This window comes from Myodes glareolus, chromosome 17 (assembly GCF_982192425.1).
Source record: "Myodes glareolus chromosome 17, mMyoGla1.1, whole genome shotgun sequence".
NCBI classification, from domain to species: Eukaryota; Metazoa; Chordata; class Mammalia; order Rodentia; family Cricetidae; genus Myodes; species Myodes glareolus.
This window is the reverse complement of record NC_142042.1, coordinates 16,853,751-16,873,505: the sequence shown is the minus strand read 5'-3', so window position 1 is coordinate 16,873,505 and position 19,755 is coordinate 16,853,751. Positions and strand designations below refer to the sequence as shown.

General features: G+C 40.6%; 1 protein-coding gene across 4 annotated transcripts in view; it reads right to left on the bottom strand.

Moving 5' to 3' along the window:
* Bmpr1b (bone morphogenetic protein receptor type 1B) overlaps window positions 1-11,875 on the bottom strand; it is a 301,493-nt gene extending 289,618 nt beyond the window's left edge. Inside the window, exon 1 of one of the 4 annotated variants that reach the window (XM_085677630.2) lies at window positions 11,607-11,875. The gene's annotated coding sequence lies outside the window, so the exon portion shown is untranslated. Of the gene's footprint in view, window positions 1-7,178; window positions 7,253-11,606 lie in introns of those variants that run through there. The other 3 variants (XM_085677634.2, XM_085677629.2, XM_087897521.1) reach the window with 3 other exon arrangements.
* Between the last annotated feature and the right edge of the window lie 7,880 nt (window positions 11,876-19,755).

Here is a 19,755-nt window from a genome sequence, read left to right as displayed (position 1 = left end):
TGCCAAGTCAGTGGGACAACCAATAAGATTTCCAAATCTTTCAAGGACACTAGGGGGAAGATGCCAAGACTCAAACTGGAACACTACAGTGTGATTGTACTTCCTCGGGACAAACTGGAGCAGTATAGTGTGATTGTACATTACAGGCTCAAACTGGAACGCTATAGTGTGGTCGTACTTTCCAGGATAATAAACCTTGGTTGTCATAAAAGAGAAGCCTAAAAGTAACTTCTGAGATGCTACAGTACTATGTTCTCATATCCCCCAAAGCACATGGATGTCGCTTCACAGCACAAACATGGTTCCCCTCTTATAAAAAGACAGAGTTCCAGTCTGAGTCATAGCATGAAGGTATAACACTTGTCTAGCATGCAGGAGACTCTGAATTTCCTCCCCTGCACACCAAGTAACACCAAGCAGTTAGCAAGATGGAAATTTTGTCAGTCTGCAATGCTGAGTGCAGCTCTATTCTAGCACAGCCTCCTACTCCAAACTTAGCTGAATAAAAAAAAAAATTATCCAGAAACAAACAAAAAAAAAGCAGGTGAGTGAAATAATTCACTAGACCAAAGGAGAGTCATAGAAATAAAACAAGAAAGATCTTTACGTCTATAGAGGTAGAGGCTACAAGGAAACACAGTAGATGTGAAGACTACAAAGTGTAGGATGATCAAAGTCAGAACAAGGCAAAGCCAAAGCTAAGGAATCATTGCCCCCTTCAGAAGACTTACCAGACTGTCTATTTTGATTGAAGACTAAAATACAAATCTAAGAAATGAGATAAGGTGAACAGTTCCAACCAGTTCCAAGAGCACACACATGGTTTCTTTAACACTAGACCACAGTCTTTTAGGTTGAGGGAAACTAAGACATTTGTAGACAATATTAATTTTCAGAAGTGAAATCATGGAGCTGAGCATGGTGGCTCACACCTGTGACAATGAAAGTCGGGCATAGGAAAATACACCTGTAACTAGGAAAGCCGGGCATAGGGGAACACACCTGTAACTACAGAACAGGGAAATGGATAAAAGAGGATCAGGAGTTCAAGGCCACCTGGGTTACATGAAACCCTATTTCAGATAAAGTTGAAACTGAACTGGGGAGATGATTCAGTGGGCATTGCTTACCACATACATAAGGCTCTGTGTTTGGATGCCCAGAGTCCACAAAAAGCCTGATGAGGTAACACAAATCTATAATCTCAGAACACCTATGGTCAAGGTGGGAGAATCCATAGAATCTCAAGAGCCAGTTAGCCTCTCATACACAGCTGTGAAAGAAAAAAAAAAAGAGCCTGTCTCAAATTAGGTGGAAGGTTAGGACATTCAAGGTTGTCTCTTGACTTGCATATGTGCACCATGTTACACCACAACACACACAACACACACACACACACACACCTGCACAAAGATTTTTTTTTTGCAAAACACCAATCCTAACCATCTCTAACATATCCCCTGATGGCATCACCTAAAGATGAAATAATGAACTAAATCAATTTCACACTTTATCGGTGTTCTCAACAATGTCTCATTTTGCCTTCCATATACAGTCTATTTATTTTCTGTGCAATTTTTTGGTAATCTATAATCTGAAAATTTAAACATATCTCCTGTTCAAAGCAAGACTCAATTCTCTTTCACACTCTTTGATTTACAATACATGACATCAAGTTCATTCATATTGCATAAATATTTAATTCAATTTGTGATGAAGGCATTATTCACAAACTGAAGATATAAAATATTATTGTTAAACTGCATTATACCTTCCAGATTTTGGAGAAGTGAGCCAAAAAAGAAATTTATAGACTCATGCTAAGCCAGGGTAAATGCTAGTAAGTTTAAAGAAAATGTGTAAGAATGCATAATCATAGTTTTTATATCACAAGTTTAAATGCTTGAAATTTCAAATAAAATGGGAGATTGAAAAGATTTAATGAAATTTGTATGAAATAATTTATGTAAATATTTATATACCAATAAGCTTATGCAAGAGAAAAGAGTATATTTAGTTCTTTACAAAATACAATGAATGCATTTGTCATTGCTAGCCCCGACCTGAGAACAAGTTTCTGTGAATGCTTAAAATACAGCTATTTCATGTGAAAATTCTGAGTAAAATTCATAATCAAGTGATTTCATAAAAAAGGAAACATATCATTCACTATTAGTTCACATCATTATAGTATTAAGAATATGCCTACTAAATATCAAAACACTGATCAGTTAAAGAGTGGTGTAGCAAGACAAAAATATCCGAGTATTCTGAGTAAAAGTTAGTGTTTTAATTCTATGACTAGGAGAAAAGGTTTTGATGGAAAATTGTGCTCTTAAGCACAAAAGAAGACAAGATGGGGGGAGAAGGAATAAAAGAGTCAAACTGGGGGCTGTGCACAGGGGGAGAAAAGTATGGCTCATATATTCTAGGATTTAGGAAAAAGATTGTCATTCTAAAATTCCAACTGTAGCACATAAAACTGATACTTTGTTTTTAAAGGTTAATTTTACTCTTAAGCTGCTAAATCTGAAGTAGTCACAAGAGGAAGACATTGCTAGAGTCTTTATACCAGGCACACAAAACATATCCTATCACTGAGAAGAACCTTGACAAGAAAAAATGGAAATCTGGGGTTTAAAATCAATTTTCAATTTTCCTTTCATGGTTTTATAAAATAGTAATTAAAAGAGAATGTAAAAAAATGTAGCAACCCAATATTTGATGGCCCTGAAACATGCATTGTCTTAAGGCAATATATCTACAGGAAGTTTTAGATTAGCTGCCTTTTTTTAACAAATAAAAATCCCTTGCTTTTCTCTAGAATTTACATCTGTAAAGCAGGTTTGGGGGAAGTTAAGTTGGATATACGGTCCTTTGGGCTTTAACATCTTGCACAGGATGCTCAGATGATAAAATTCAGTCTATTTTAGAATTAAGAATGCCTTAAACCTCTCCATTTAAGGAGGACGTGCATATTATTTCATAAATATGCATAATCGTGATGTAGGAAATGCCTAATTTGCCTACAAAAATCTCTAGGGTTTGATGGCTGAGTCAAAGAGTGAATCAGGTCCATGGAGAATTACTAAGAAAAACATAATCAAACTTAAATGCTACAGAATAAAGATCATTTTCCAAATTGATTCCAGAAACAACTCCTAGGTAAATGTCCCTGAAAAGCTAATTTAATTCAATTAAACAATGTAGCATGGTTTTTCTCTACAGTGAGAGTTAAAATATTTTTATGTGGCACAGATGTTAAAGATAAGTATTTAAAGGAGTGAGAGATGAAGGTTCGAAGCTGTTGACTGAGGACCTGCGACCGAAAATGGTTTAGTTAGCAGGTATGTTTCAGCTGTTACAACATCCATCATTTGTTTGCTGTGCAAAGTAAAAACCATATTGTTTCATATATGGAGGGCTTTTATTAGGAACTGTCATATAAGTAAATTCAGTATTATTTATAAATCCTGTATTATTTCCTAAGATTATAGGATAAGCTCAAAGGTTTATGTTGCTAGAATTCTCCTTCAAATATGTAGCAAAGAGAACAGATTTATCATCTAAAAATTAAGTGCAAGAACAAGGCCTGAGACTGATCCTCAGAAACCCATGAAAAAAGAAAAAAAAAAATTGGGTGTGGCAGCTCGTGCCTGTAACTTCAGTGCTGGCCGAGACAAGAGGCACCGTGGGGCTTGCTGGCCAGCCAGTCTAGTCAAACAGGCCAGCTCCCAGGTTATGTAAAATACCATGTCTCATAGTAATAATAACAATAATACTAATAATGTGTAGAGCAATTAAGGAAAATATTTGATGTCAACCTCTAACCTCCACACAATGTGCACATACATACGTGAACATCCACATGCTTACAAGCACACATACATACATACACACACACACACACACACACAAAGTAGCAGCAACATTTATTTTGGAATAATATGAGGTTCCCTACTAAGTTGTCTTAGCTAATCTCATTATATAAGTTGACTAGCAGACACTCAGGATGAGTAAGCAATGCCTTCGTAGCAGTCTGGCCATGGGTTCTTTCTAGTCCATCTGGCTTTTGGCTTCAGCAGCCAAATGACTCACAAAAAAAGATGAAGCAACCTGAGGTCACCTACTCCAGGTCCTTTAAACAGAGCAGCCAACTCCTCGCGGGGTGGTTCCAATTTCCGAGAACACTTAAAATGAGGGAGAAACTTACTCTAGATACACCGTCCTAATCCAGATTGTCTCTGGTTTCAGAACTGGGTAAGGAAGGAAGGAAGAAAGGAAGGAAGGAAGCTCTTTTGAAATGTAGATTCCCAGGCACATCGAGTCCAGAAAGCCCACGTCTTGAGATGGAAATGTATAAACAGATTCAAGTGAGAAAAGATAGGGAAGAAACAAAAGTCCATTAGACTCCCGATTCTGTAAAGGCCCAAAATGTTAAAAGTGGCTCTTTCTGTACAGCAACAGACATGATTCAAAGGAATTTTGATAAAATAAAAGATCTATATGATTTATATAATTAATTCCTTCACTCTCACATGCAAAAGTCTCTGCATTTCCAGAAGTTTCTATGTGGTGGGCATCATTACCTACTTTAATTTTCTTTTCTGTGCATATTAAGATTTCCAAACAATCCTCATTTTAAAAAATCACTAGGTAAATGAACAATATTGTGAGTTAATTTTCAGATTATATATTAAGTATGTTTCAGAACACCTATATTGATATAGAATGGTGTTGCCATCGTACACTTAATTTAAAAACACAAGCAAAAGCACATGGTCTGGCATGGTGGAACACACCTTCAATCCCAGCACTGCGAAAGCAGAGGCAGGAGGATCTCTGAGTTTGAGACCAGCGTGATCTGTAGAGTAAGTTCGAGGACAGCCAGGGCTACACAAAAAAAATCTTGTCTTGAAAAACAAAAACAAAACAAACAAAACAAACAAAACAAAACACAGAAGAGAAAAAGGAGGAGAAAAATACAATCAAAAAATGATTACATAGTCTTTGTTTAAAGATGGATAATGCATTAGAAAAAACTTAAGGGAAACATATACATAAATAAAATTTTTAATTTTAGGTAGTCATATAAAAAATTTATTTTTCTTTCTTCCCTTTTCTTTTTTTTTCTTTTTTCCTTCCTTTCTTTTTTAAGACAGGGTCTCACAATATAGCCATGGCTGGCCCCAGAACTCAGGTATTTGCCTTCCTCTGCTTCCTCAGTGTCGGAATTAAAACTGCGAGCCACCACACCAGGCAAGAAGTTTATTTTCTTAAAGATGATCTGTAACTTCTGACTTTCCTGTATAGAATACTTATCATATGTGTCATTAGGAAAAGCTTCTACCATCTGCTTCCATCAAGTCTGCCTCATAGATGCCCCTGCTTTTGGCTTCCTTCTGTGCTCACACAAATGACACCACCCACCCGGCTTCTCTCAGCCACTGTAGCATTATTTCATTCACCCTAATAGCAAACCAAACTTTCCTTGTACTCAGTTGTTTATCACCAGCCCCCTCCCCAGTGGACATTCAAACAAAAGTCAAAGGTTACCTTTTGTGTATCCACATTGCCTAACCCAGTGTCTGGCCCTAAGCAATGACTCTATAAATATGCACTGTATTCCCGAACGAGAAATGAGAAGAAGCAACATACATGCATAAAAGGAACATGGACTATTAAGTAAAAAGTTGAAACCAGTAAAAAGATTGACAGTTATCTGCTGTGGGACAATGGTCTTTTATCCTGTCACGTGTATTTTTTTTTAATATAATGCTGATTGGCCAGTAGCCAGTCAGGAAGGAGAGGCAGGGCAACCAGAACAGGAGACTTCCAGGAAGAAGAAAGCTCAGTCTGCAGTCATCACCCAGACAGAGAGGAAGTAAGATGAGAATGCCTTGCTGATGAAAGGTACCAAGCCATGTGACCAACACAGACAAGAGTCATGGGTTATTGTAAAATGCAAGAATTAGTAAATAAGAAGCCTGAGCTACTAGGCCAACCAGTAATTAACCAATTAATTAATTATAATTAACTTATAAATAATGTAGACCTCTATGTGTTTTCTTTGGGACTGAATGACTGCAGGACCAGGTGGGACAGAAACCTCGGTCAACAGTTACCTATAAAATAACATGCTCATGAGCCAGTGTGGCAAGGATAACCTGACAATGTGGGAGAGAAAGCAGCTGCCCGCCAGAGGTAAGGGAGGCCAACTGCTCTCCTCGATCCAAGAAGATTCCTAGAGAAAGAGGCAGCAGAACCCAAGTGAATAGAAAACATAACCATCCCTCATACAGCTTCTCATAGACTGAGGAGGCTATGCTTGTAAACTACAACCTAATAAACAGTGATTGACAGGGCCAAGGACAGCAGAGCAAAGCAAAGTGCTCAAGGAGACCAGAATCTAAAGCCCAAGGAGAACAGTGACCTTCAGTAAGGCAGCCCAAGATAATGGAGCAGAGAAGGAACCAAGGAAACTCATGATTTCACTTTCTACCCCTCCCGGCCCTGCATTCTCTAGCTGAACTTCCCACCTAAAATCAGGGTGCCTCAGCCAGGTTATCTTCTTGAGCCATGAAGTAGAAGGGCTGAGTGGCCCTGGACAGGCAGAGGGGACACTTGACATAGAAGACAATGGGAAAATACACAGACATTCGGCAAAGCTGGGGAAGACAGAAAGGAGACCAGACAGGTACAGAACGGACAGATGGCCGAATGGAAATGATCAGAATCAGTGGAGAAAGAGGCTCATATACAAAAGAACGAGGTAAAACCACATTGAAATTGCCAATGAGTCCTCTACTGCATTCTATAATGAGAGAAATAGCTTCAGGGTAAGCCAATTGTACGATGCTAAAGTGTGTTGGGCAGTGGCAGGAGGGCGGCTTCTTCCAAAGAGCCGACAATTTAGTGCCTTTTCTAGGCAGTTGTAAAGTGTATTAGTTAGATAAAACACACCGATTCCTACTCAGAGATTAATTTAGACAAAGCCATGATCATTACTAGCTTCCTTGAAGTCACTCTAGAGTCATTAATCATCAAATTAACTAGTGACAGATGTTTCTGTACTTATTCAAATCCCTATCTATCTAACTGGTATAAAAATGACCAAAATGTTTATCTCAATATAGCCAAGCAAGAAATGTTACAGGCATACATATATTGAATTGTACCTTTCTTTTCCTTTAGCCAACAAGCAAATGCAGTCTTCATGGGGAAAACAATCCCAACACTACTTTGTATCTCCTAAAGCTGCAGTCCCAGACCGTCCTTTATTTACTGTTTGAAAAAGAGGGAAAGTAAAAATCAGATGAATTTAATCCACAACCTTATTTCAACTGTCACTGCCTGCCTACTTACTATCAGAGCTCTGCAGAGGGCTGAGATTCAATGGTGGCTGAAGTCCAAATCTCACAACTCAAGCAATCCTTCAGGAAGCACCCCAACTTTTCAAAGGTGCCAGAAAGCAATGCCTCTCAGACCCGACTGGAGGATTTCTGCCTTGCTTTCCTTCCTCTGCAGCCTACCTTACTGCAAATGAAGTGAACATGCAAAGGTTTCTTCCCCTGCACCCCTTCCCAGAAGAGCATGGCCTGATAACTGTCCTGGCAACATCCATAGCTCTGAGAACACGCCATACTTCCCAGGGTGCACTGTGGTTCCCCCAAACACCAAGCGTGCAACCAAGAGCCATCTGGAGGAAGATAAGGAGGTTATGTCTGGAGATTGTGAGAAGGGACTGAAGTCTGACCTTTGAAAGTCATGTCTGGCTGGTGGGTGGCGCTTAGCACTGGGCACTGCCTAATGTGCTCAAGGTAATAGGTTCCTTCCCCAACACTAGGAAAAAAAAATAATGAATGAACAATGATGAATTAGCCCAATGATCCTCCTATTTGGGGACAAGGGTGCTTGATCAATGGCTCCTGGGTCCATCCTTTGCCAGACTCTCGGCTGTATCACCACATAGTCTCCCACATCGCCTCACTGCAGACACTCTTCTCCACACTAGACAGATGTGCTACATCCTATTTACCCAGCTCACTAACAACTGCCCTCTAAACTCAACCCCTTTGTTTCCTATGGTCTGGCCACATTTTTCTCCTGAATCCTCAGGGTTGGCTTTCTTGTGACCAGAAATGTGCTTGGACCACCTAATTCTAGGTAGGTTGCCCCCCCCATTCCTGTCATGTGTCCTTGACTTTCCTAAAGGCAACTTTCACTACTGGAAATGACTTGTGCATATGTAATCCACTCTCTTCCATCTCTAGAGCACAGTTCAATGACAAGGACTGTGTTTATCTTACACCTACAACATCTCCACAGTGTAACGGTGAGACATACAGAGCAGGCACATAGATATCTACGTGAAAACAAAGGCAATCAAGACATTGGTACCCCCCACATATATACATATGTATACATACATGTATATATATGAAAAAATATATGAGCATATAAGTAGATGGATACTATAAAAATGTAAAAACAAACTGCCTTGTGCAAATGATACATAATCCTTTTCATCTCACTATAGATGAATAGAAAAATTCTCAAAGTAACATCATAAATAGCCCTCTATCTACTCCTGAGCTTCCATATACTTCTTTCCAATTATTTGGAAGGTTGTTTGGGTTTTTTGTTGTTAAGACAGGATCTGGCTGTGTAACCCTGGGTAGCCTGAAATTCATTATGTAGACCAGGGTGGCCTCAAATCCTCCTGTCTCTACTTCCTGAGTGCTAGGAGTATAGGCATGCACCACCACCCCCAGCTGGGATACCTGTTTCTCAACCCTAATTTCCCAGGTAAGTTATACGTGAAACAGATGAAATTTATGGGAGTCAAATGGACGGCCTCTGGTTGAAAAAACAAACCTCAAACGTGGCCACGAAAATGAACCAACCCTTTATTCTCTCACTTCTCCCGCATCACCCTATCCGCTTTCAACACGAATACAGAAGAAAAAATGTAACCATGGGAGGGATAATACAATGCACATCCTGCAAGTTTAAATATTCTTTGCAGGGAGAGAAAACAATAATTCTCCTGCCCAATATGGCACTGTTAGCAGCATGCAGAATAATGCATAGCACATAAAATCAACTGAGAAGCCAATGTTCTATAGCACAAATGATCCTCAATTATTATAACTTGTTAACTTTCACTTATGACTTTAATTAGTTGGCATGAAAAGAAACCCTTAGAATTACAGACTGATAAACCTGTCTGCGCAAGGAATCAAGGTAAGATTGATGAAAATGTGTATGGCATAGTTTCAGCACTACATGGAGTCCCCGCCCCAGACAATAGGGTACACTACCTGCTTATCAAGATCCCAAGGTCTCATTGTCTTCCTCTTTAATACTGATATATGATGATGAGATTCTCCAAAACCACTTATTCATAAATCGCTGGTCTGCTGTTCTACCCTAACCTACTTCCACTGAATCTACCAGGAGACAAAATGAAAGAGAACCAAGTGTTCTTCACGGGGTATCAGGCACTGTACTGGGCACCTAAAAATCCCGAAAATCCACCCACAATGAAATAACCGCATCACAAGGGAAAGCTAAGCAAACAGTTACAGCAGAGAAGTGGCCATTCGGAGAGATGCAGCAAGAAACCCGAGAAATGAGAAAAGCAGAAAAGCTCTTGCTGAGTTTGAGTGGGTAACACAAAATTCAGGAGGTAAATATTAATCCAGTGCTTAGGAAGAGCATGGAGGGACGTCCTATGCCTACCAAGCGATAAGTATGATTTCAAACTGCCCCTACTTTCAAGTAAATAACAAAACCAACATTTGCTATAATGAAAATACTTCAGCGGTTGTCTCATAGTGTTCAGAGTTTATGGGGAAATCTTAAAGTTAATTCCTTTTAATAAATAATGTTCAACAGCTGGAACGTTTGAGAGACTTTTTGAGCAGGCCATGAGCTGCTCGAACGGAGGTAAAACGTTACTTGGGGACAATCATAATCTAACGGGGCTTCTGACGACCCAGCCTGACTACACACTGGTAGCACCTGGAGAACAAGGTGGCAAAGGCGCTATAAACAGTGATGACTCACGAGCATGACATAAATCAAGATTTTTAACTCGCCAAACACCAACATTCTGATTTCAGTTAGCAACTCCGTGCTACTAAACTTCCCCAGCAGCCCCTCACCCACGTGTAATGAGATCATATCACCTTGCCTCCTGTGACCACAAGGAAAAGGTGGTTTTCTAAACGGCAATTCAGATTGGACAAATAACACACTGTACCCAGTTCTGTAGCCCTGGGCCATATTTTTGTTAAAAACAAAGGTACACTATGCAGGACTAAAGAAAACTGAGAATGGGAGCAATTAGCTCCAAGCTAACTTTTCCCTAAAAAGCATCACTGCTATGATTTGTTTGCAACACAGGCTTTTTTTTTTTTTGGTGTCGCACAATGATCCAAGTGTGTCACAACTCACACATTTTTCACTAACATGTAATATCCTCGACAAGATCCTTGTAACGAGAAGTCTCCAAAGAAATTATTGATCCCTGAAATGTCTCATGTTTTTTAAATTACTGACAAGTCCTTTCCTATTTTCTTTGCAGTTGGACATAATTCCCCTTGATCAGCAGAGTGTAAAGAGGTATAAAAGTATAAAGATGAAATTATTTTTTTAAATATAAATGTCCCCATTGACATACAGCATTTCCCTTAAACGTCCGCAAAACAAGAATTAGAGAAGTTGTGACCAAGATCCCGAAAACATACATAAGAAAACTGAAGACCTGGCCTCAAGTTAAATCAGCAAGAGGTTTCCACACCAAGAGCTTTTTCAAATTATTTGCAAATGCTCCTCAGCTGAACTCCCTCCTAACTGGTGAAGCCTTTTGTTTTTCCAGAATTCAGGAACGTTCTCTCAGGTGGTTCCGCTTCCCTGCAGATATGTCTGGAACCTTCTGTTACCCCACTCTCTTCTGTTTTGTTTCACTGGCACCTTTGTGGCTGCTCACCGTCACTGACCTCACCTTGGTAGAAGGTGACTAAGAAAAGAGCAGTCCCTAATAACTCAAGGGAGCGACAAGGTCCCCATTCAGAACACAGAGCACTCCAGTCTCCTTGGAGAGGCTCAAAGAAACAAGATACCTGCCGCCCCCCCCCCAACTTCCGGAGGGTCTTTCTCCGATGTCAGAAGCCCTTACCCTGCAGGGGACCGATGGGAATAGCGTGGAGCGACTCGGGACGGGAGGAAAGGAGTGCCGGGGCAAGGGAAGAAAGTCAGCGGCTGAGTGAGGGACCGCGTTGGAGAGATTCCGGAGGAGAGGGGGAGCCGGGAGGACGGAGGGGATGGAGTGACCGCGGGCTAGGAAGAACGTGAGGGGACTGGAGGCTGCGGCTGTCCCCTGAGCAGGGTGGCTCTCCGGGCGGGTCGCGGGAGCGGACAAGGCAGGTGGCTGCTCGGGAGCTGGGCGCCCTGCGGTGTCCCCAGCATTCGCAGCCCCGACGCGTCCCGCTGTCCAGGTGCCCCGCTCCCCGAAGAGCACGTGTCCCGCCCCGATCGCCGCACAAAGCGCGGGCTGCGCCGAGGACCCCCAGCCTGCCCCCAACACCCCCGGAGCGCACCTTACCCGTCGCCGCGCCCGGAGCTCGAGTCCACCGAGCCCAGACTCCGCGCACCACGCCGGCAACTTCTGCCGCCGCCGCCGCCGCCGCAGTCGCAGTGGCCGCAGCTCCTTTCCCTCCTCCCGCTCCGCCGCCGCCGCTGGAATTTTTCTCACTCTCCCTCTCCAGCTCCCACTAGTGACTGCAGACTGCGAGCCAAGCACTTAGCGCAGGGATTACGCGGCCCGGCGCCTGGAGCGGCCCCAACCACCTCCAGACCCGTCCTCCTCAGAGCATCCCCGGCGCTGCCGCCCGACAAACGTCCCTGGCTGGTCCAAAAGCCTGGCCACACGCCCCCTTCAGCTTTGAGAAACAAAGCGCGTGCAAGCTGTGCAGAACGGTGCGAGCTGGGAAGGACTCCAGGAGGCACAGTGCAGTGAACTTCAACTTCTTCGGGGCCAGCGACACTTTGGAGAAGTTATGGAAACGTTGGTCACACACCTCATAAAGGGGCGGAGAGGGGGAGCACATCATATTAGATCCGTGGTCTCGGGTGGGGGCTTAGAAATCTTGAAGCATACCATTGGGCTTCCAGGGAAAATGAAATTTTTCCTTGATACAGTTATTTTGAAACTGTAAACAATGAAAAGTAACCAAAAAAATTCCATTTTCCTTTGATGAAATTTTACGGTTTGGCTTGGGAAAAGCATTTAACATCTTTACTTTGTGCTCTCCTGGCTAAGTCTGTGTTTCAACACTTCGAAAAATAAATATAAAGTAAGGTGATTCAGTTTCTCCGAAGATTTGGGGAGCATAGCTAACCTCTTTCAAATCAGCCATTTGCCAACTGTTTCCCAGGGCGATATCTCATGGATTCCAAGTATCTTTTCTTTCTCCCGCCTTTCAGATGCCCATTTTCCACCATACTTTTTCCCCTCGTTTTGTAATTTTTTTATTCCAAATATATTACACACCCCCTTTAGCCCTCGTCAGCAGTGTTGTTAAGTATTACATTATGTCACTCTAAAGTGGGCTTCTTATAATTTTCATATTACTATCTATTTAATTCTCACCGTTTGATTTCACCCCTTTTGTTCTGAAGTTGTTCCCACGAAATCAGATATTAAATAAAACATCTTGTCACCTATAAAATAAGACAACAAATTCGAGTGACTCCAAATTGACTTTATACAGGTTCCTCTTAGGAGCAGGTGGGATTTCTGGTGTTAATTAGTTGGTGAATTGTGGGCACGTGTCTCCTGCAATGACAGTGTTAGGGGACAGGGGCCGGGGGAAGAGGAATCTGCCTGACAAAGTTAGGGGACCAGGGGAGTCTGCCTGGCTATCATGTATCTATGCTATAGTTCCTGAAGCCAGACTACAAAAAGAAAGTTGAATGGGAAATTTTTTAATTGATTTTTATTGAGCTCTACATTTTTCTCTGCTCCCCTCCCTGCCACTCCCCTCCCCTTCAGCCATCTTGCAAGGTCCCCATGTTCCCAATTTACTCAGGGGATCTTGTCTTTTTCTACTTTCTGTGAAGATTAGATCCATGTACATCTCTCTTAGAGTCCTCATTGTTTTCTAAGTTGCCTGGGATTGTGATTTATAGGTTGGTTTTTTTTTTTTTTTTTTGCTTTACGTTTAAAACCACCTATGAGTAAGTACATATGATAATTGCATTTCTGGGTCTGGGTTACCTCACTCAAAATTATGTTTTCTAGCTCCATCCACCTGCCTGAAAATTTTAAGATGTCTTTATTTTTTTCTGCTGTGTAGTACTCCATTGTTATTTCCGGGTTCTGGCTATGGCAAACAATGCTGCTATGAACATAGTTGAGCACATGTCCTTGTGGCACAGTTGAGCATCCTTTGGATATATACCCAAAAGTGGTATTGCTGGCTCTTGAGGAAGGTTGTTTCCTAATTTTCTGAGAAATTGCCACACTGACATCCAAAGGGGCAGTACCAGGTTGCCCTCCCACCAGCAATGCAGGAGTGTCCCCTTTACTCCAAATTTTCTCCAGCATAAGTTGTCATCAGTGTTTTTTGATCTTGACCATTCTTACAGGTATAAGATGGAATCTTAAGTTGTTTTGATTTGCATTTCTCTGATGACTAAGGATGTTGAGCATTTCCTTAAGGGCCTTTCAGCCATTTTAGATTCATCTGTTGAGAGTTCTCTGTTTAGGTCTGTACTCCATTTTTTTTATTGGATTATTTGTTCTTTTGGTGATCAATTTGAGTCCTTTGTATATTTTGGAGATCAGATCTCTGTCTGATGTGGGGTTGGTGAAGATCTTTTTCCCATTCTGTAGGCTTTCGTTTTGTCTTGTTGACTATGTCCTTTGCTTAACAGAAGCTTCTCAGTTTCAGGATGTCCCATTTATTGTTTCTCTCAGTATCTGTGATACTGGGGTTCTATTTAGGAAGTGGTTCCCTGTGCCAATGCGTTCAAGTGTACTTCCCACTTTCTCTTCTGTGAGGTTCAGTGTGGCTGGCTTTATGTTGAGGTCTTTGATCCATTTGGGCTTGAGTTTTGTGCATGGCAATAGATATGAATCTATTTCATTCTTTTACATGTTGATATCCAGTTATGCCAGCACCATTTCTTTAATCTGCTTTTTTCCATTTGATATTTTTTTGCTTTTTTGTCAAAAATCAGGTGTTCGTAGGTGTATGAATTAATATCCGAGTAATCGATTCGGTTCCATTGGTACTCCTGTCTGTCCATATGCCAGTACCAGGCTGTTTTCAATACTGTAGCTCTATAGTAGAGTTTGAAGTCAGGGATTGTGATGCCTTCAGAAGTTCTTTTACTGTAAGGGATTGTTTTGGTTATCCTGAGTTTTTTGTTTTTCCATAGGAAATTGAGTCCCATTCTTTCAAGATCTGTGAAGAATTCTGCTGGAATTTGAATGGACATTGCATTGAATCTGTAGATTGCTTTTGGTAAAATTGCCATTTTTACTATGTTGATTCTGTCCAGCCAAGAGCAGGGAGATCTTTCCACTTTCTGGTGTCTTCTTCAATTTCTTTCTTCAAAGATTTAAAGCTCTTGTGCTACAAGTCTTCCACTTATTTGGTTAGAGTCACTTTGAGATATTTTATGCTGTTTGTGACTATTGTGAAGGGTAAGTGATGTTTCTTTGATTTCTCTCTCAGCCCATTTATCATCGGTGTACAGGAGGGCTACTGACTTTTTTTTTTAAGTTAATCTTGTATCCTGCTACATTACTGAAAGTATTTATGAGTTGTAAAAGTTCCTTGGTAGAATTTTTGGGATTGCTTATGTAAACTATTATATCATCAGCAATTCTCTCTCTGTCTTTTGGTTAGTTTGGATAAAGGTTTGTCTATTTTGTTGATTTTCTCGAAGAACCAACTCTTTGTTTCATTGATTCTTTATATTGTTTTCTTAGTTTCTATTTTGTTCATATCAGCTCTCAATTTGATTATTTCCTGCTGTCTAGTTCTCTTGGGTGAGTTTGATTCTTTTTGTTCTAAAGTTTTCAAATATTCATTTAATCACGAGTGTGGAATTTTTCCAGTTTCTTTATGTAGGCATTTAGTGTTATGAACTTTCCTCTTAACACTGCTTTCATATTGTCCCATAAATTTGGGCATTTGTATGGTCATTTTCATTGAATTTTAGGAAGTCTTTAATTTCTCTCTTCATTTTTTCCTTGACTCATTGATGCTTCAGGTGAACATTGTTTAATTTCCATGTGTTTGTGGACTATCTGGAATTAGTATTACTGTTGAATTTTAATTTTAAGCTGTGGTGATCTGATAAGATACATGGGGTTATTCAATTTTTTTGTATCTGTTGAGGTTTGTTTTGTTGCTGGGTATGTGGTTAATTTTTAAGAAGGTTCTGTGAGGTGTTGAGAAGAAAGTATATTCTCTTATGTTCGGATGGAATATTCTATAGATGTCTGTTAAGTCCATTTGAGTCATAACATCTGTTAGATCCCTTATTTCTCTGTTAATTTTTTGTCTGACTGCCCTGTCCAGTGATGAGAGTGGAGTGTTGAAGTCTCCCACTATTAGTGTGTGTGGTTTAATGGATGATTTAAGCTTTAGAAGTGTTTCTTTTGCATATGAGGGTGCCCTTGTATTTGAAGCATAGATGTTAAGGCTTTGATCTTCTTCCTCCGAGGTGCCAGACTTGGATGTGCCAGTACCCGCAGAGGACCTGGCTCAGGCCTACTCCCTCAGAGGTCCCAGACTCAAGCCTGGACTGCAGAGGTTTCTGGTTCCTGCCTACTCCCTCAAAGGTCCCAGATGATAGCCTCACTTTGCCCCTTCTGCCTCTTTCCTTTCCAAACTGGAAGTGTCTAACCATTGAATTTGCTTCTGCCTGATCTTCAGTCCGATCTGTCATCAATTCCATTTCTTGATATTAGTTTTAATGAGGAAAGAAACTTGACTGAATCTACCCTCTGTGATGTGGGAATCACTAGAGAACTTCACTTGATGGATGCATAGTTCTTTAGAAATTCTGTCCTTACCTGGTTTGTTTAGGTGCTTACCTTTATAGACCTGGATGGAGGGGGGAAGACCTTGGACTTCCCACGGGGCATGGAAACCTGACTGCTCTTAGGACTAGATAGGGAGGGGGAGGTGGGGAGGGGGAGAGGAAAGGGAGGTGGGGAGGAGGTGGAAATTTTTAATAAATGAATAAATAAATAAATAAATAAAAAGAAATTCTGTCCTTATAAACCATTCGACATTATGGGGAAGGTACTTGGAAATTCCGAATCAGAAGGAAACCCTCTGTAGGTCTTCAGACCAAGAAGGAGTCCTTTAAAAAAAAAAAGTCTCTGAAGAGAAGAAAAGGAGAGAGCTCCATAAACCATGTTCAAGGAAGATCTTAAAATATAGTCCTTCCTGAGGCAGCAATAGGGCGCTCACAAAGCAAACCATTTAGTGAGCTACATCAAGTGACCATGGCAAGCCAGGTACTGGTGTTTGAGATTTAACGGCACCCTTCCTTCTTCAGACTCCTAAAAAGACAAGATTGAAAAACAGAACATTAGAAATAAAGCATGTAGAGAATGCACACACAGCTTTTAGTGCACAGAAAGGCTCTCGGGGTGTGGCAAGAACAAGTGTGGTGTGTGATAGGAAGGGAATGACCTTGGATAGGCTGATGAGATGCGGTTTCCCTTTCCTGATAAAGATGCAGAATGGAGTGGTGTTAGGCTGTGAGGTTAAAGAGCAAATGGGGATTTTTTTTTCTTGGCAATCATTAGAGGTACCTGGAGAGGGAGAAGCAGAAGGCATGATTTATCAAGAAGGTTGTACAAAGAATGAAGATCTGGTCAGGTCAATGGCAGGCTACAAAACCTTAAAGGATTCATCCAACGAGAGATAGTGATCCTCTGCAATGCTCTCAAAAGCAGTAGAGAGCACTGAAGAGAGGAGAGGGGGGTCTTCATTTGGTTACAGGAAAGTTTTCAGCCAAGTCAAGATTTCCTTTTGCCCTTCAGTTATAAACGAAGACAACAAGACATCACCGGCAAAGGCTGTCAAAGTATTTGCAGTTATATTTCTTACTAAGGAAAACATTTTTTTCCAGGAAGACTGAAATCAAGTATTCTAAGAAATCACATACAGGAAAACTGGACAGGCCTAATGTAGGATGACATAAAAATCCATACTCTCAGCTCTCCTGTATCCTACAACTTTTCCTTCTTAGTTCCTCCTTCCAAGATTATAAATGCCTTTCCCAATTAATATCAACCCGAGATACTGTGTTAGTAACATTATAAAGTACATCCTTTTCCAAGAATTATTTTGGTCTTTAATTATTCGTATGCCTGTGTGTCTGTGTGTGGCCGTAAGCACATGAGTGCATGTGCCTGCAAAGACCATTAGATTCTCCAACTCTGGAATTACAGGCAACCTAATGTGGATGCTGGGAGTCCAAGTCAGGTCCTCTGCACGAGTAGGACGCCCTTAGCCCTCCAGCAGTTCCTCTTACCCTTGTGTTTTGAACTATTCTATTTCTAGCCATGGAATGAGAGTGTGAGTTTTGTTTTAGCAATCAAAGGAAGGAACTATTTCAAAAGAAGTAAGAAACCTTTTTCTTGGCTCGTCGGTTCTCTTTTGATAGTCTAGAAGTCCATTACTGTGTGTTGCCTTTATACAACATAACAAGACAAGCCTCACAACGCTATGTTCTAATTCCTTGCTCATTCCTACCAGACTGTGTGTCTATGCGATGTATGGATAGCTTCTGTAACAAGCAAAGTTTATAGCTCATTCAAGGCACTCCACTAAGTAGATCAGATTCACCAGCAAACTGAAGCCTCACGACAAGTCAGCGTTATTTTTATTCCACTTTACAAATGAGAGAAACAAGGCAGAGAGAAGCTTGATACCACACCCAAGGCCAGGCTAGAGTGTAGAAAAGGGAGAGTTAGAGACCAGACAGTCTGGCTGCAACACCTCAGTCTCAATCAATGCTATTACCGCCTCAGGGACAGTGGGGACATTTTTCAAGTATCAAGTGACCACACACGAACGGAAAAAGGTAAAAATTGTAAAAATCAAGACAACACATGAGCTTGATCTGACAAGGGATGGAAAACAAGTTACGGGCTTCCCCTGGGATCATCAGGGAGCGATACTAGCTGGGGATTAGGCAACGTGTGAGGAACTTCAGAGTTCCCTCTGGGGCGATATTTAAACTTCTCTGGTAGGTCTTCTGCCCAGCTTCCTGAGGATTCTTTTCCCATTTTGCACCATTCTTTTCTGGTGTTTTATTCAAAATCTTTTGTGCCCTCTAAAATAGGGTTGTTTTTTTTTTTTTAGCTCAAAATTAGATTATTTTCTGAAACAATTGCACGATAAAGCAGAGGGAATCCAAGCTCAGAACTACTACTGATTAGTTCTGCTACAGAGAACTCCAGTGGTGAGAAAGACAGTTCAAAAGAACTCCAAGTCCCCTTATTTTATGATTGGGTCCTCCACATAAATAGTATGAAATATTTTAAACAAAAACATCAATTAAATTAAATTTGGCATTTTATATGTAATACATAAAAGCTAATGTTAATTATAAATGGTTATTATTATCTGATACATATTGGTTTGGATTGGTATACTTTTGTAATTCACTCTGACAAATATATCAATGACTGTCTTAAAATACTCACCTAATATGCTCTTGTTCTTTGGCATGTATTCTGTATTTTTCCTCATTTCTATAAAATCACTACGAAAATAAATAAATACATAAACCATCATCCAATTACTGTTGTATTCTAAAAATCTTTGGCATTTTCTTCTGATCTTATTTGATTTTGTATAAAGTAACCTCAATTACACACTAATAAATAGCATAGAATTTATAGTCCTATAACAAATTAATTCATCTTGAAGGAAAGCAGAATTCTGCCTTTTAAAAAGAAGTAAACCATGAACTATGAAAAACTGGGAAATAAAAATAGGAAAGTAATTTCATTTTCTTTGAAATCACATTTGGATAAAATGTCATTTCTCTAGTACTATTTTTAAAGCCCCGCTCCCTTTTCCTTTCTGTTTTTTAGTTTGAGGTGAGGTTGCCCAGGCTGAGCTCGAACCCACTGTCTTCTACCCCTGCCTCCTGGGACTGCAGGCATTTACCACCACACCCGTCCCTTTCGTCTTTTTCAGTTTCTAAAAGTCAGCTTGGTGTGTGTGTGTGTGTGTGTGTGTGTGTGTGTGTGTGTGTGTGTGTGTATGTATGTATGTATGTGTGTATGTGTGTCTGTGTGTGTATGGATGCATGTATGTGTGTATGTATATGTATATGTGTGTATGTGTGTGTATATGTGTATGTGTGTATATATGTGTGTATGTGTGTCTGTGTGTGTTTTTCCTGGACCATGCTGATCCGTACACCTACATAATTCCTAAAAGTGGAGAATTAGGAAAAATTCTGTAACAAAACTTATAAAAAGTCATTCTTACATCTGTTTCTTTTGAGTCTCATGTCCCTGATGACTTTTTCCTTCTGCAGTGATTGCCAGTTTGGATTCTCCCTGACTCACAGTATATTTACCGTGTGCTCCTCAGGAAGAAGTACACAGAGCAGTTTCCTCATGGACTGGAAAATAGAAGCACAGAAGCATGAGAAGGGACAGCAGCTTTCTTCTTAAGCCGCTGGAAAAGGATGGGG